Genomic DNA, 15965 nt, shown 5'->3' with positions numbered 1-15965 from the left:
TTAGTTTATTTTTTTGGTTTGGGGCTTTTATTGTTTTTAAATGGTATTAAGTAGTATTGCTTCAGATCATCTAGTTTTCCAGTACTTTGGAGGATAATATCTTTAGGAAACCATAGCAAGGAGTGATTATGATTTTGATCATTGTCTATTCTGTAAGCTACAGTGCAGGGATTAAGTGTAATATTGGGTGGTTGACTTGCAGCTCACCTGTGGTTTTTAAAGCCTATACCTTGCTCCAAGGAAACTTGTGAAATGCTGATAATAACTCAGAGGGTCTGATTATGTTTTTGCTAAGATGAATTTAATACGGTTGATTTATGAAGCTTTGGTACTTTATCTGAATGAGCTAGGAATAATAAAACAGTAGAAGACTTACAACATCTATGGGGATTTCATGATTTTTCTTTTGTAGATCTTGAAATAGGAGATGTTAAGACAAGTAGACAATGAAGGGGAGCTAGGTAGCACAATGGAGAGAGTGCCAGGCTTGTAGCAGGTCCTGGGTTCAAATATGGCCCAGATACTTCCTAACTCTGTGATTCTGGGCATGTAACTTAACCCTGATTGCCTAGCCTTTGCTGCTCTTTTGTCTTAGACCTGATCCTAAGACATGAAGTAAGGGTTAAAAAAGAGAGAGAGACAAAAAGACAATGGTTTTATGGAATATAATCTCCATAATGCTTACAAATAATGGCTTCCTCATGGTGCCATGTGGCTGTGAATCTTGGAATACCACAGTCACAGAAGAATCAAGATCACAAATAACCCAAAGGGAAATGGAAAAACTTGTGGTCAATCAATCAACAATGAGTGCTTGCTATGTATCAACTTCCTTTACTTGGTGCTGCAGTCCAAAAACAAAAATGAAATAGCCTCTGCTTGCAAGAAACTTATATTCCAACTTGGGAGACAGCATGCTTATATAAATGTATATATGAAATGCACACACGCATGCACACATACACACACAGTCTCCAAAGTACTAATTCAGTTTTAAGTTTTGTTAACTTTAGAAGTACAAATGCTACGAACTTAACAAAAAATGACATTTGAAAGGTTAATTATTTAAAAATTTAAAGATACTGATGGATTCTTACTAAAATCCAACACAAACACCATTTTGTGTTGTGTAATGTCTAGTTGATTTTTGAACTTGGTAAAAACTTTTTTTAGCTGTCATTCAATGACTGAAAGTATTACATTTGTAAGCCTAGCCTTAGGATCATCCAAAGAGCAAGGTTTTAATGCATGAATCATAGTTGTGTCCCCACAAGACAAAGTCTAATGGAGAGAGATCAGGCGACTGACATGCCCAAGCAAGGGCATGCCCTCTTTTCCACATAACCCATCTGGGAAAGTATCATCTAGAAACTGTTGTCCACACAATGCATAATGGCAGGGTGCTCTGTCTTGTTAAAATTTAAAATTTTATTATTAAAAATTTGCAAAACTAATTATAAAACAAATTTAAATAATTGAACTTTTAAGTATTGTTGTATATAAACGTATAGCCCCAACACCCCTAAAATCACTGAGACTTAAACCTGCACTAAGACTTTTGTGACATTCTGTGTGTCTATGTGTATGTGTACGCACATAATAGACAAACATAACTGGGCTATATAATCTAAGAAGGAAGGAAAGGAAGCAAATGAATGTTTGTTAAGTTTATTAACTATTGCCAGGCATTGTGCTAGGGGCTTTACAATTAATATCTCATTTGATTCTCACAAGAGCCTTGGGAGGTCAGTTCAACTCAATTCAATAAACACTGGCACTATGCTGAGTGCTCTGGATACAAAAAAAGGCAAAAGATAGTCCCTGCCCTAAAGGAGCTTACAATCTAAAGCAGGGAGACAATATGCAAACAAATATATACAAAGCAAGTTATACAGGATTAACAGGAAATCATGAAAAGTGAAGAAAGCACTGGAACTAAAAAGGGCTAGGTTTGGTTGGAACTTGAAAGAAACCAGGGAGGTCAGAGAAGAGGAAGGAGGACATTCCAAGCATGGGGAACAGCCAGAAAAAATATACTTTACAGTTGAGGAAACTGAGGCAGACTGAGGCTAAGTAACTTGTCCAAGATTACATAGCTAGTAACTCAGGTCTTTCTGATTCCAAGCCACTACACTAGCTAGATGCCTCTCCCAGAAGTAATGGATCACAAGCCCCAAAAGGTAGGTTGGAGCAATGTTGTGGTCAAACACAACAGTTTGCAAGTCTGATATCAGAGGCAATAGAGAGTCAGTGGAATTTGGTGAGCAAGGGAGTGACATATTCAGATTGTGTGGAGAGTGGATGGGGAAGGGGAAAGATTTGAAGCCGGGAGACCAATTAGGAGGCTATTACAGAATTCCAGGTAAGTAGTAACAAGGGCTTGAACTAGGGTTGTGACAGTGGGTGTAAGCAGGTTGTTGTACATTGCCAGCAATGATCTGCATGTGATAAAGAGCATAAAAGATGTTGTCATAATACAAAGGACTAGAAAACGAAGTGGGCTGGTCACGTAGTGAGAATGAGCTGACAACAGAGGGGCATACTTTGATTAGATCTTCTATGGAGGATTTTGGAAAGACTTTGGTAAGAATCACCCAAATGAGAAGAATTAAAAGATTTAGAGTTGGAAGGGAACTCGGAAGTCATCCAGCCCAACCCTCTCATTTTACAGAGGAGGAAACAGTCAATCGTCTTGTCAGTAAGCATTTATGAAGTCCCTATCATGTGCTCTTCCAAATATACCATGGCATTTGTTATGATGGAGTGACTACCCCCACCGATGAAATGGGGATCATGGATCCTCTATAGTGACAACGTAAAGTCAGTCTATTAAAATGTCTTGCAGATTATGAAATCAAAGTCCCCAGCTTAGGGAATTTAGTTTGATGGAAAAAAGGAATCGCATTGTTATTAACAAAGCACTGAGCCCCATCAAGGCAGTTTAAAAATTAATCATGTACTTCTCTGGTAATGACATAGGAGGCTGCAGTTGGAGCTCACAATACCCTAAAGAGACACATAGTACTGCATTAGAAATACCTACCATCTCTTGGTCTTATTCATAGATGAAGAAAAGAAAAAAAAATCTGTCAGCAAAATTTCTGTCAAGAACAATGCATTAAAAGATGTGAAAAGTAAATCAAAAGTCCCTGTGTACCGACTAGGGTTGATGAGTATTATTAGAGTATCCCTGCACATATATTTCTTCTGTAAGTTATAATAAATATTGAAAACGATTCCCTTGTGCTTATTGAAGTATGTTTGTACATCTTCTGTTTTCAAAGTTAGACCTCCATCTATTGAACTGTTTTCAGTGAAGTGGGTTTAGAACTTATTTATAAAATTCAGTCAGTCAGTCATTATGCATCCATTTATGTCCAAAACCTATGCTAAGTATTTGGGGAACTACAAAGAAGAATAAACCACATTCCCCCCCTCAAGGAATTTTCAGTTTAGATGGAAAAAGAAGAAATGCGTATATGAAAAGCTAATTAGTGCAAATCACTTTATATTGTTGCCATTCAGTTGTTCAGTCCTGTCTGACTCTTCATGACATCTGGACCATAACCCATGAGGCCCTTTTCTCTTCCACAATCTCTCAAAGTCTGTCCAAGCTCCTGTTCATTGTTGCCATGACACACTATCGATCCATCTCAACCTCTGCCATCCCCTTCTCCTTTTGCCTTCAGTTTTCTCCAATATCAGGGTCTTTTTCCAGTGACTTCTCAAAGTACTTAAGCTGCATTTAAGCAAATCATTTTATGACAAGTAAAAAGAGAGGCATTAACAAGTGTTATCAGAGTTAAAAGAAAGAAATTCTCTGTAGGTCAGGGTGGTCAGGGAAGATTACTAGAAAGTGAGATGTGGCCTGAGCCTTTTCAGTTGTTGGAGAACAGTTTTTTTCTCCACTGGCCTGATTGACTTTAACGAGTCTTGCTCTTTGTCTTTCTTTCCTAAGTCATTCATTCATTCATTCATTCGTTCGTTCGTTCATTCATTCATAGTATACCTAGAATTCACATGCTGTCTTGTGGGCACTGGGGTGATATTAACTAGGTAATAGACTAAATGACCTGTTCAACCCATTTGAATGACCACACTGAAAGAATGGCACATCTCTATAGCAATTGTAAAGCAATCTGTAGTGAGCGTGAACCCCAGATCTGTGCTGAGTCCCATACTATATAAAATTTTTTAAACCCTTACCTTCCATCTTGGAATCAATACAGTGTATTGGTTCCAAGGCAGAAGAGTGGTAAGGGCTAGTCAATGGGGGTTAAGTGACTTGCCCAGGGTCACACAGCTGGGAAGTGTCTGAGGCCACATTTGAACCTAGGACCTCCCTTCTCTAGGCCTGGCTCTCAATCCACTGAGCCACCCAGCTGCCCCCTCTATAATATTTTTTACTAATGACTTGGATGAAAACTTATACCAGAAGTGTGCTAGTTTGTTTTTGTTCAGTTGTTTAGCCATTCCTCCTCCATCCTCATCCTGTGTAGTTGATTTTTGAACCGTAGTATTTCACATTTCTCTCTATACAATTTCATCTCATTCAAATAAGCCTATCATGGTAGATTATAAAGACCTTTTTGTCTCCTGATTCTATTGTCCAATATATTTACCACTTCTTCTGATCTTCAGCCAGAACCCTGATCAATATGTCAACTGTACCATGTAAACCTTAAAATTTCTTAGACTTATAAATGTTGGAAATTTCACTATTGGGAAATTTCATACTTGAAAAATTTCCTATTGATAGTGGGAACTCTATTGGAATGTGAACCCCATTGGCATGGGAGGTTCCTCCTCCTCCCTTCTTAAGATTACTTTAGGACAGAAACCTTTTGCTGAACAATGGAAAGGGCTTTGACCTATGCTTAAGCATAGAACAGGAATTTCTTTGAGTCATGATTGATTTTAGAATTGATACAATAGAGATACTTGGAATGACAGAACCAGGTGTTGGAAATTACAATCTCCACCCTACTCAGTCCTAACAGGATTTAGGAAGGGCTGCAGCATAGATCAAAATTTAATTATTCCAATCTCTACCCTACTCAGAGTAACAGGATTTAGGAAGGGCTGTAACAAAGGATCAAGATTTAATTATTTGAGAATATGACCTTCAACAGACATGTGCAAAGCCACAGACCTCTGGGCGGTCCTGGGTTAAGCTAGAGCCACCATTGGCACAGGGAAGACATGGACAGTGATTGGTAGATGTGAGAACTGAGGGGAGGGAATTTGGATGGTTTCCTTAAAGATAGAGGGGTCTGAGGACTGAGGTGGTTGGCTGGAGAGGTGGTGCTTGGAGAGTCGGCTCTGAAGGAAGCTGGAGGTGGAGGCCCCTGAGACTGTTTCTCCATTTTGGTCACGTGAGTAATAGGGACTGATCTCCTTTCTTTGCCCCAGCTATCTAAGGGCTTGGGCCTTTTGGCCCAGCCTAAACAGAAGGGGTATTTAAGCCCTATTCCCTTCTCTCCCCTTTCTCTCTCCCTCTCTCTCTCTATCTCTAATACCTTTCTTCATCCTGTTTGTAATTAAACTCCATAAAAGGTTGACTGCTGACTTGAGTTTTCATTTAGGAATTACATAGCTGAATTCCTTGGCGACCTTAAATTAATATATATCAGTCTTTTAAAGTGATTTCCTTGTCACAACCATCATCATCCAAATCCTTGGTAAAAATGTCATATATCATGAGACCCAGAATAGATCCAGGATTCCTGTTTATTAGAGACCATCTTACAGGTTCCTACCAAAATGTGACATTCTTGGAAGTCTGACCATTCAGATGGGTCAAAGTTTATCTCATTTGGATTATTACCTGGCAGAATATGAGTTCTAGTTAAACTATGAATGAATTTATTAAGTATTTACTATGTGCTGATCATTGTACTAAGTGCTGATAAAACAAATTGAAAAAACTAGACAGTCCTGGCTTTCAAGAAGCTCCCACTGCAATTGAGGGAGATAACACATATGTGAAAGTTAAGCAATGGGACAGATGGAAAAGCCTAGAAATCCCAAGGCAGATAGCAAAGCTCAGAGGTAGTACTTAGAGTAGGCAAAAGGCAAAGTCAAATGGGGAAGGACTCTCCTGGAGGCAGCGGATCTTCCCATAGTCTAACCATCCCAAATAGGTTCTGGAATAGCCTGGACTATGGAGAAGACAACAGGGATGTCTATCTCATCCCCTATTATGCTAGTCTCTTTTTCTTGCCTATTTTTTCTATCTCTTTTTAGTATTTCACTTGGTTTCTTTACCCTTGCCCATTTTTTAATCTGTGACCTAGATCATAGAGAATATGCTTGAGTTATTGCCTGGGAGCCCCCTCTGCCATAGCCTGACTTGCCTCAGGCTATTATTTGCATGGTAACCCTTCATGAGTACATTAAAGTTTATCACCTGCATCTTTTTATGTTATGTGCATGGATGACCAGTGAGACCTCTGCAATAGCAAGTTCTTACACCTTTATTTAAGTCCAAGTAGAAGCTGTCTATTTTAAAAAGACTTTCAATTAGCTGGTAATCCTTTCGGAAATATCTTTGTAGACTTTTAACCTGAAACATTCCTTCATCTGCATAGAATATTTTCTAACATAAAATAAAAATTGAGAGGAAAGCATTATTCATTTAAAAAAAGATTCATTTCAGGTCTTTAAAATTACCGATGTAAGGGCAGTTAGGTTGCACAATGGATAGAGCATCAAGCCTGGAGTCAGGGAGATTGGGGTTCAAATCTGGCCTCAAATGTTTCCTAGTTGTGTGACTCTGGGCAAGTCACTTAACCCCAATTGCTTAGCCCTTGCTGTTTGTCTGTCTTAGAAGGTAAGAATTTCAAAATAATAAAATAAAATTACTTATTGATATAAATAGAATTACAATTCTTATCCATGCTGTGGACCAACCCAGATATCATTCCTTAGCAAAGATGAGTAATCTTGCCTGCAATTGAGAATTTTCTACAAAGGTATTTATGACTATTACATAGAATTCTAGGCAAAATGTGAACAACAAAGGCACATACCATCTTACCTGAGTAGATATTTTCCTCACTTTTAATTATCATTCTGGTTCATATGAATATCCTATGAAATCATTTGTTCATAATTGCAGGGGGTTAAAACCATTTAAAATGATCTTATTCCAAAGATTTTAATTTTTCCTTTTGAGGCTAATCACACCCATTCTAGAACGGCCCCTTTTAGGTGTTAGATTTTCTATGTATTGCTACATTAAATTGTGCAGAAACTGGAATGAAAATCAAACGTAGCTTCGATGCAAACGTCATTCATTCTGGACTTCTACCTTGATCCTCATTAACAACGTTCTTTAGCATGTTTGCTGCTTTGTTTTTGAATAGTATTTTGCTACTTGAGCTACAGGCACATTTCTTTATCAAGAAATCAAGCAACAAACATTTATTGAGCAGTACAATGCGTAGCACACTCTTTAAAGATCCAGTTTCCAATTAAAGATTCATTCAAATGGTAAAGAAATGAGTTGACAACTGTATTACTTACTAACTATGTCTCTGGTTATAATTAAGAACCTCTAGCCCTGGGGCATTCTAACCGCTGACTTCGCTGTTACCAGGGTAACTCTCTAGGATATATATTTTTTGGCGTATATTCCAAGGAGGAGGAGGATAGGAAACAGAAAGGTGTTGCTAGAGAAGCTTATCCTTAAGGGTACAGGAGTGAGAAAGGTTTGGCGGATTGAATTTGGATGGCAAGAGCTCTGATCATCGAGGAGGTGGAGTATTAGTAATTCTGGAATTCTGCACATTGTCAGAGAGGATAACATTTTATTCAGCTAGAAGAGATCAATGAAGATGGAAAGGGCAGAAAAGACCAGACAACCTTAGAGAGTTTTGTATTTGACCCAAGTGTGGAAACAATGAGTTTCCCAGATCATATTATAAAATATTTCTAGCACCCGTGTCTTAGTTTTATGATTCAAAGGCATTTCTTTTTTTTTTTTTTAATATTTGGGGTTACAATCCTTTTCTTTACTTTTCCTATAGGCAATATGTCACTCTACAAATAACACTGTGTTGACCTTTGTTTCAGGCAGGAAGTATTCATTACGGTATGAATGAAAATTTGGATTTTTTTTTTATCATGAGAAAAAGGGCAAACAGGAACAGGTTATTATAAGGACAGGGACAAATGTTATTTTTCTTTTCCAATCATTTAACAGATTTGGAATTGTAAAGTATTTCCTTTTATTTGAATCAGAATAAAAATAAAAATCAGATATCCAGATTAGAGAAAAATAGGAACCAAAGGAAACATTTAAACATGCAAAACAAACAGTTATATGAGGAAGCATATGGTTCAAAGAGAAAAAGGAATAGATTTTTGCAGGTCAGAGAGGGAGATGTTCTCCAATCGTCACATAGGATTGGGGGCCTAACGTTCCCATATCATCCTCATTTTACAGATACAAACATTGAAGCCCAAACAAAATAAGTTACTTGCCCTTGGTCAAACAGGTAGTATACACCAGACATAGGATTGGAATGTAGGTTCTCTGAATCCCAAGCTAAGGTTATTTCATCTTCTACTCCTTGCTCTCGCATATCCAATCTATTATCAGGGTTTTCCAATTTTACCTTCTAACAGTTTCTGTATGTGTTCCCTCTCCTCTGATACTGCCACAACAATCATGGTTACCTTACACTTGAATAGCACAATAGCCTGCTGGTGAGGATGCCTGCCACAAGTCTCTTCCCCATTCTAGTGGATCCTCCATTCAGTTGTCAAAATGATCTTCCTAAAGCATAGGTGAGACCATCCCATTCCCAACCTCCCCATGGAAAATCCCCTATTTGGCATTCAAAGCCCTTTATGACATGACCTCCCACCCCACTTAATCCACTCTCTCCAGCTCTGCCCCTGCCCCCCAACATGCCTTTATGATCTAGTCATTCTGGCCTCCTTGCTATTCTTCAAATAAGACATACTTCATTTACCATTATCACTTCTATCCTCCATGCCTGAATGCTTGTGCTTCTCTTCTCCATTTCCTGGCTTCATTCAAATCCCAGCTAGATCCCTACCTTCTATAGGAAATCTTTCCAGATCCTTCTCCTTTTAAGTGCCTTCTCTCTGCTGATTACTTCAAATTTATCCTGTCTATAGTTTTTTGCACATGATTGTTTGGATATTCTCTTCTCCATTAGACTGTGAGATCCTTGAGAGCAAGGGCCATCCTTTATGGTTCTTTGATTCTTCAAAGCTTAGCATAATGCCTAGCACATGATAAATGTTTGTTCATTGACTGACTCTCTAGCTAGGGCCATTTCCAGTCTATCATGATACTTCTGAACAGAAAGCTTTTAAAGATTGTGGATACCAACAATGCCAGTCCTAAAACCACTTTTCTAAAGAATTCTCAAATGATCTATAACATTCTGCTTTGGGGAAAACTGCAAATAGCAAGTTTGGGGGTAAACTGATATTTGAAATACTAAGCTACACTAGGGCAGCTAGTTAGGGCAGTGGAGAGAGGCTTGAGTTTGGAATCAGACAGACTCATCTTCATGAGTTGAATCTGGTCTCAGACACTTAGCAGTTGTATGAGCCTAGGCAAGTCCTTTCACTCTGTTTGCTTCAGTTTCCTCATCTATAAAATGAGCTAGATAAGGAAATAGGAAACCACTTTAGTATCTTTGCCATAAAAAAAAACCCTGAAATGGGGATATGAAGTCAGACATGGATGAAATACAACTGAACAAAAACAACAAATATACATCAAGGATTTAAGATTTAGTTGCTCTCTCTCTCTCTCTCTCTCTCTCTCTCTCTCTCTCTCTCTCTCTCTCTCTCTCTCTCTCTCATTAAACCCTTTCCTTTTTGGAATCAATACTACTACATATGGGTTCCAAGGCAGAAGAGTAGTAGGGGCTAGCCAACTGTGTTTAAGTGACTTGCCCAGGGTCATACCGTGGGGCCAAATTTGAACCTGGTTCCTCCTGACTCCATGCCTGGTGCACTATCCATTGTGTTACCAACTTCCCCATTGGGCTTTCTTTCTAATAATTTAGATCTTGAACCTCTACAATTTAAGATGTTCTTGGAGAACTGCTATGGCTGAAAACTTCATCAACCTCTAGCCACTTCAGCAATAAGCCCCTCTAAATTTAATTCTGTTGCCTTAGAGAGACAACGTAAAGTAATGGAAAGAAGGTCTTTTGTAGTTACAAAGGTCTGGGTTCATATCCTACCTCTGACACATTATGACTATGTGACTGTAAATGGGTTACATGCCCTCTCAATGCCCCCAAACAATTTCCCAAGATGGGAAGTCACATATGATTTGCTTTCCTTCATGATAGAGAGGTGTTTTAGAGACAGGAGCTCCCCTACACCAATAAAATTACAAATTTTAGATAAACAACAAAAAATGTTTTCAGGCATCAGACTCATATACTGTCATTAGAATTCAATTTGAAGTCTTTCTAGTTTGGTAGGACCTGCCAGAGATTGTATTTTACTTGCATGTGTAAGGGATCACCTCCACTGAAACAAGACCTTTAAAATGGGATTTAAGTGAAGGGAACATTCACAAACATCTGATTTACAAACTTACTAATTTGTTTAGGGGGAATTGGTAGTGATTTCATCCAGAGTAGTCAAGTGATATATATTTTTTTCTTTTTTGGTTAGTCATTCAATAAGGACTTTGTAGGTGAACCCAAAGAAAAAGGGGTTCTTAACCTTTCTTACTTCATGAACCCCTATAGCAAACTGGTGAGTCCTACAGACCCTTTTCTGATTAATGAGTTTAAATGCATAAAATAAAGTGTAGTTATATTGAATTACAGCTATCAAAAGATTTTTATAGTAAGTTAATAGACCGCGAGTTAAAAATTTCTTCTAGAGAAACTTCTCTGTAGTTATGTATTAATTTATGTGCTAGAAGCATATGAAATCATTTTTAACTCCTCATGGACTTTACAGAGCACTTATTTAAGCAATACTTACATCTCTTTTTTTCAGTATGAAAAAACTGATATAGAGGCCAAAAACTCTAGGCAAAGCCAGAGTTTAGTGTCTAGGCAGGAAGACAGAATAATAAAACCAGAGGCACCACCACCATCACTATTGACAACAACAAAATAATAATAACAACAACAACAATATTATTATTGTTGTTTTTGCATTTATGCCTTATTGCCTTAACTGTTTTCAAAGTGCTTTATATACACTGGCTCTTTTGATTCTTAGAACAATCCTATAAGGTAGACGCTATTATGATCCCTATTTTGCAAAAACTTGAAAGCTGAGTCTCAGAGAATGTAAGGGACTCACTCAGAGTTCCAGAGTTAGTAGGGATTTGAAATGGGATTTGAACCTTGGTCTTTTGTAACTAGCTACTACTTCCACTGCCTCTCTTAGCTTAAAGGTTCTCTCTCTAGCTACCTGGGACCAAAACCATCTTAATGTTTGGCAGGTCTAGAAGATAACCAGTAATGGGATATTCATTATTTTAGAAGACAACCCATCTCATTTTTTAAAAAATAGCTCTATTAGTATGTCCTGATAGTGATCTGAATTCTGCCTCCTTATGGCTTTCACTCAATGGGTGTAGTTCTGTCTTAGGAAGAAATAATGCAGAATGAATACAATATCTCTTCCACATGATCTTCACATTATAATATTTCTTGGAGTCATCTTTTCCAGGCTGAACATTCTGCCTTCCTTCCGTTGTTCCTCAGATTAAAATCTCCAGACCACTCACTCTCTTTGTCTTTACATCCTCCAACTTAAAATTGCCTGCCTTTAAACACATCACCCAGAACTAAACCCAGAACCCTAGTTATTACCTGATACTACAGAATATAGACGTACTCTCATCTTTGTTTTGGATAAAACAATTAAGGGGTGTGTGTGTGTGTGTGTGTGTGTGTGTGTGTGTGTGTGTGTGTGTGTGTGATTCTTTTAAAATTGGGTCTCTGAATATCATTGAAAGTACAGTGGCCATAATAGTTTCAACCTCACCACGAATTTAGCATTGAAGTTTTGACCCTCTCTATTTCAGACCTGGGCAGGTTCTTTTCTGGTACTTCCTTCTCTTCCCAGATGCCCACTGGTTCACCATATTGGTGTTGTACTAAGTACAGCCACCCAATAGACTTTGACTCCACTGAAACTGAGAACTCCCAAACTCAATCTGTCCACCAGCTTCAGTCTTACTAGTAGCCTCCCAGGCACATCCTAACACATCCAGCTGGACCATGTACTTAATATAACTCAAGATTACTTCAGCACTGAGACAGCTAAAATGTACATTAATCTTTTGGTCAACTAAAACCCCAAATCACCTTTATATAAAATACTTTTAAGCTACAATTCCCTTTCTCTTTTCTCGTCCAGTTGATTTTTCTAACCTCAATGTGGGATTTTACTTTTAGCTTCATTAAATTTCATCTGGTGAAATTCATTCCAGTCTGTGAGATCCTTTTGGTTCTAGTTTCTTTTGTTCAGGGAATTAGCTGTTTAGCTTCAAATCATTTGTGATGGTGATAAAGATGTTGGCCAGGACATGGTGAGATACAGAGCTCTGGCAGAAGCACTACCCTAAGACTTTAGTCTAAATACTTCTTAACATTCTTGGAATACCATTGTTTAGTCAGCTGAAAATCTACCTACTTCACCATGGAGAAGTGGTATTGTGTACTGGCTAAAACACTGGACCTGGAGCAGGAGACCTAGGTTTCAGTTCTGCTTCCTATGCTTGCAAGCTGCATGAATATTTTTAACTCCTCTGAGACTGTTTCTTTAGCTATAAAATGTTGTTATAATACTTACAGAGCAACTCCACAGGGTTGTTGTGAGAAAAGTGCCAAACAAATTTTAAAGTACAACATAAACATGAATCCTTTTATTACTTCCATTCAATGCATAACATCTCATATTATCCATTAGGCTTTGGCATAATATTATGTCTAATGATTACTGAGATAAAATTACTCTTGTTCCAGGGCATTCCTCTGATCTGCTGGTCTAATAAGTCACTCTAAATAAAAAATGAATTTAGTTGGTCATAACTTGTTCTTGGTTTTGATCCTTGAAAAGAATAACTTCTGGGACAATGAGGTGACTTGGTGGTTAGAATCCAATCCTGGAGATGGGAAGTCCTGGGTTCTGATCTGGCTGCAGATACTTTCTTGCCATGTGGCCCTGGGCAAGTCACTTCACCACAGTTGCCTAGCCCTTACTGCTCTTCTGCCTTGGAACCTTTACTTAGGATTAATTCCAAGACTGAAGGTAAGAGTTCAAGAAAAGAAAAGAAAGAAAGGCTCTTGGAGGTACATTCAATAACAGATCCTGAGATAAAAAATTTGATAACTGCTAATCTAATACACTAAAAATGCTATCTGATTTATAAAATTTTACTTTAAACATAATTATTTCATGGGTCTTGATTGAAGGCACATGTTAAACCCAGTGGAATTGCATGTCAATTATGGGAGGGGGCTAGAGGGAGGGGAGGGAAGGAACATGAGTCTTATAACCATGGAAAATTATTCTAAATCATCTAATTAAATAAATTTTTAAAAATAAACATAATTATTTCAGGAAACATTTATTATATAAAAGATATACCTATATATTAAGGGGTAAGAGCAGGACTGTTAAAAGTGGCAATTCCATACCCCATCAAAAAAAGAAAATGACCTATATGTACAAAAATAATAATAGCAGCTCTTTCTGTAGTAAAAAAATACAACCTAAAGGGTTGACCATCTATTAGGGAATGACTAAACAAATTATGATATCTCAGTGTAATAGACTTGTGCCATACAAAATGATGAAATGTACAGTTTTATAGAAATCTGGGAAGACCTGTATTGAAATTATGCAGAGTGAATTGAGCATAAGAGAACAACTTATACAACAATATGGTAAAGACAAATAACTCTGAAAGACCTGAGAGCTCTGATCATGATCAATGTTCAATTGCATCAGTTCATATAAGGCTTCCCAGATTTTTCTTAAACCATTCCCTTGCCAGATATGCTTTTATTTCCTCACTGGGCCATATGCCCAATTTCCAGACCATGGCCCTCTGCAGACAACATCATCTCTCAGGGAGCTGCGCTGTTCTCCCTCTTCCCAGCAGCCAGGGACATTTTTTTACATGTTCCACCCCTCAGTCCTGCTGCCCAAAGCAAGCAACTTTCTCCCTCAACTCTCTCTGGTAATCTGAGGGCTCACAGGCAGTTTGAATTTGCTCTCCGGGCACTTGAATTTGGAAAGGTTCACCAAGCAAGTAAAAACTGACTGTATCATAATATCTTTCAGCCTCAGTTTCTTCATCTGTAAAATAGAGGTAATAATAGCTCCTAGTACTTAAATCACTATGTAAATGCTAGTTACATTACTATTTTTTATAGATAAACAAAATATATTTAATCTTTGATGTGTTATTTATTTATTTAAGGTTTGGAAGAGAATAATGGTAACACTAGCTGCTTAATCACATTGTAAACTAAAACAATCAGACCAGAACCAACATTTATAGGGGTAAGACAAACAAATACAATTTCTCTTCTAAACACTTACTGGATAATATGATCAAGCATCAAGGATTCATTGTTAAATTTTGTTGCTAAATATGAAACCTAACCATGTTGTAATAGCAAAAGGACTAGTTAAAAGCCTTCATCTTAGAAGTCTTGGCATTATCATTATCCCTTCTAACTGCGTTTCTTTCCCAATTTCTTCAGACCTCTGTTTCCTTATAAAAAAATAGTAAATATGATATATTTTATATCTCCCTCATAAGGCTGTGATGGGGATCAAATGACAAAATATATTTAGAAGGGCTTCTTAAATTAGAAAATGCTATAGGTATATACCTATATAATATATACTGCATTAGGTATATTAGACATTAACCAGTTAATAGCATTAAGATTAATTAGCTAGAGATCATTCCTTAACTATGATTTTCATATTTCTTTGTTCTTCATAATAAACTATAGCCCATTTCTTTTTATTTTAATTTAATTTCTTTTCTTTAGATGTCAATATAATTTTAAAACAATTTGCTTTCTGACATTTTGTAATCCATATTCTCTTCTTCCCTCCCACCCTTCCCAAGACATGAGGGTTACATGATATAGGTTATACATGTGCTAATATACCATACATGCTTTTGTGTTTATCATGTAAAAGTAGACACATATTGCTTACCCCAGAGAAAAAAATTCATGGAAGAAATACAGTGAAGAATAGCATGCTTCTATCTGCTTTCAGACTCTGTTATGGCAGCTCCTTCTATGGCAGTGGAGAGCCCTTTTCATCATGAGTCTCTTGGAATCCTCAAGGATATCAAAATATCCTTGCCTTGTTGATAATGGTTGTCATTCTCAGTTGGTCGTCATACTTTATTGCTGTTACTGTGTACAATGTTCTCCTGGTTCTGCTCACTTCACCTTGCATCACTTCATCTAAGTCTAGATTTTCTTGTGATTATCTTTATTTGTCATTTCTTATGGTACAATAGTATTCCATTATAAGGTAGCCCATTTCAAATGCTAACTTTAAAGGAATCTTAAAGGACTCTCTTAAATAGGACTCCCCTAGAAAAGCCTTAGTTCTTAACATTGTTAGGTGCTAAATGAAGGTTAATCAGTAGCAAGGTAGAGAGTGGATAGATTTCTAGCCTGGAGTCAGGAAAACCATAGTTCAAATCCAGCCTCAGGCCCTTATTAGCCAGGTGACCCTGGACTAATCATTTAATTTCTGTTTCCTCAGTTACTTCCTCTGCAAAATTGATATAGTAAAATAGCACTTATCTTCCAGGGTTGTTGTGAGGATCAAATGAGATATTAATTATAAGCTGCTTAGTATGGTGCCTGGTACATAGTAGGCTTTATATAAACATTCATTATTATTAGCTATTATTAAACCATAAGAATTTATTGAATTGAATTTATTTATTT

At 37.3% G+C, this 15965-nt stretch overlaps 1 protein-coding gene and 1 long non-coding RNA gene across 3 annotated transcripts in view; one reads left to right on the top strand and one right to left on the bottom strand.

The window, feature by feature from the left end:
- Positions 1 to 15965, top strand: part of APBA1 (amyloid beta precursor protein binding family A member 1) — a 270008-nt gene that overhangs the window by 15870 nt on the left and 238173 nt on the right. The window lies entirely within an intron of this gene.
- Positions 3492 to 8787, bottom strand: LOC130455577 (uncharacterized). The gene is made up of 2 exons (XR_008913654.1): positions 8683 to 8787; positions 3492 to 3739 (listed from the first exon to the last, which is right to left on the bottom strand). It is a non-coding gene; the product is annotated as an uncharacterized LOC130455577 (long non-coding RNA).

The sequence above is a fragment of the Monodelphis domestica genome, chromosome 7 (genome assembly GCF_027887165.1).
Source record: "Monodelphis domestica isolate mMonDom1 chromosome 7, mMonDom1.pri, whole genome shotgun sequence".
NCBI classification, from domain to species: Eukaryota; Metazoa; Chordata; class Mammalia; order Didelphimorphia; family Didelphidae; genus Monodelphis; species Monodelphis domestica.
The sequence above is the reverse complement of the archived record's forward strand: the minus strand, read 5'-3'. Positions and strand labels throughout refer to the sequence as shown.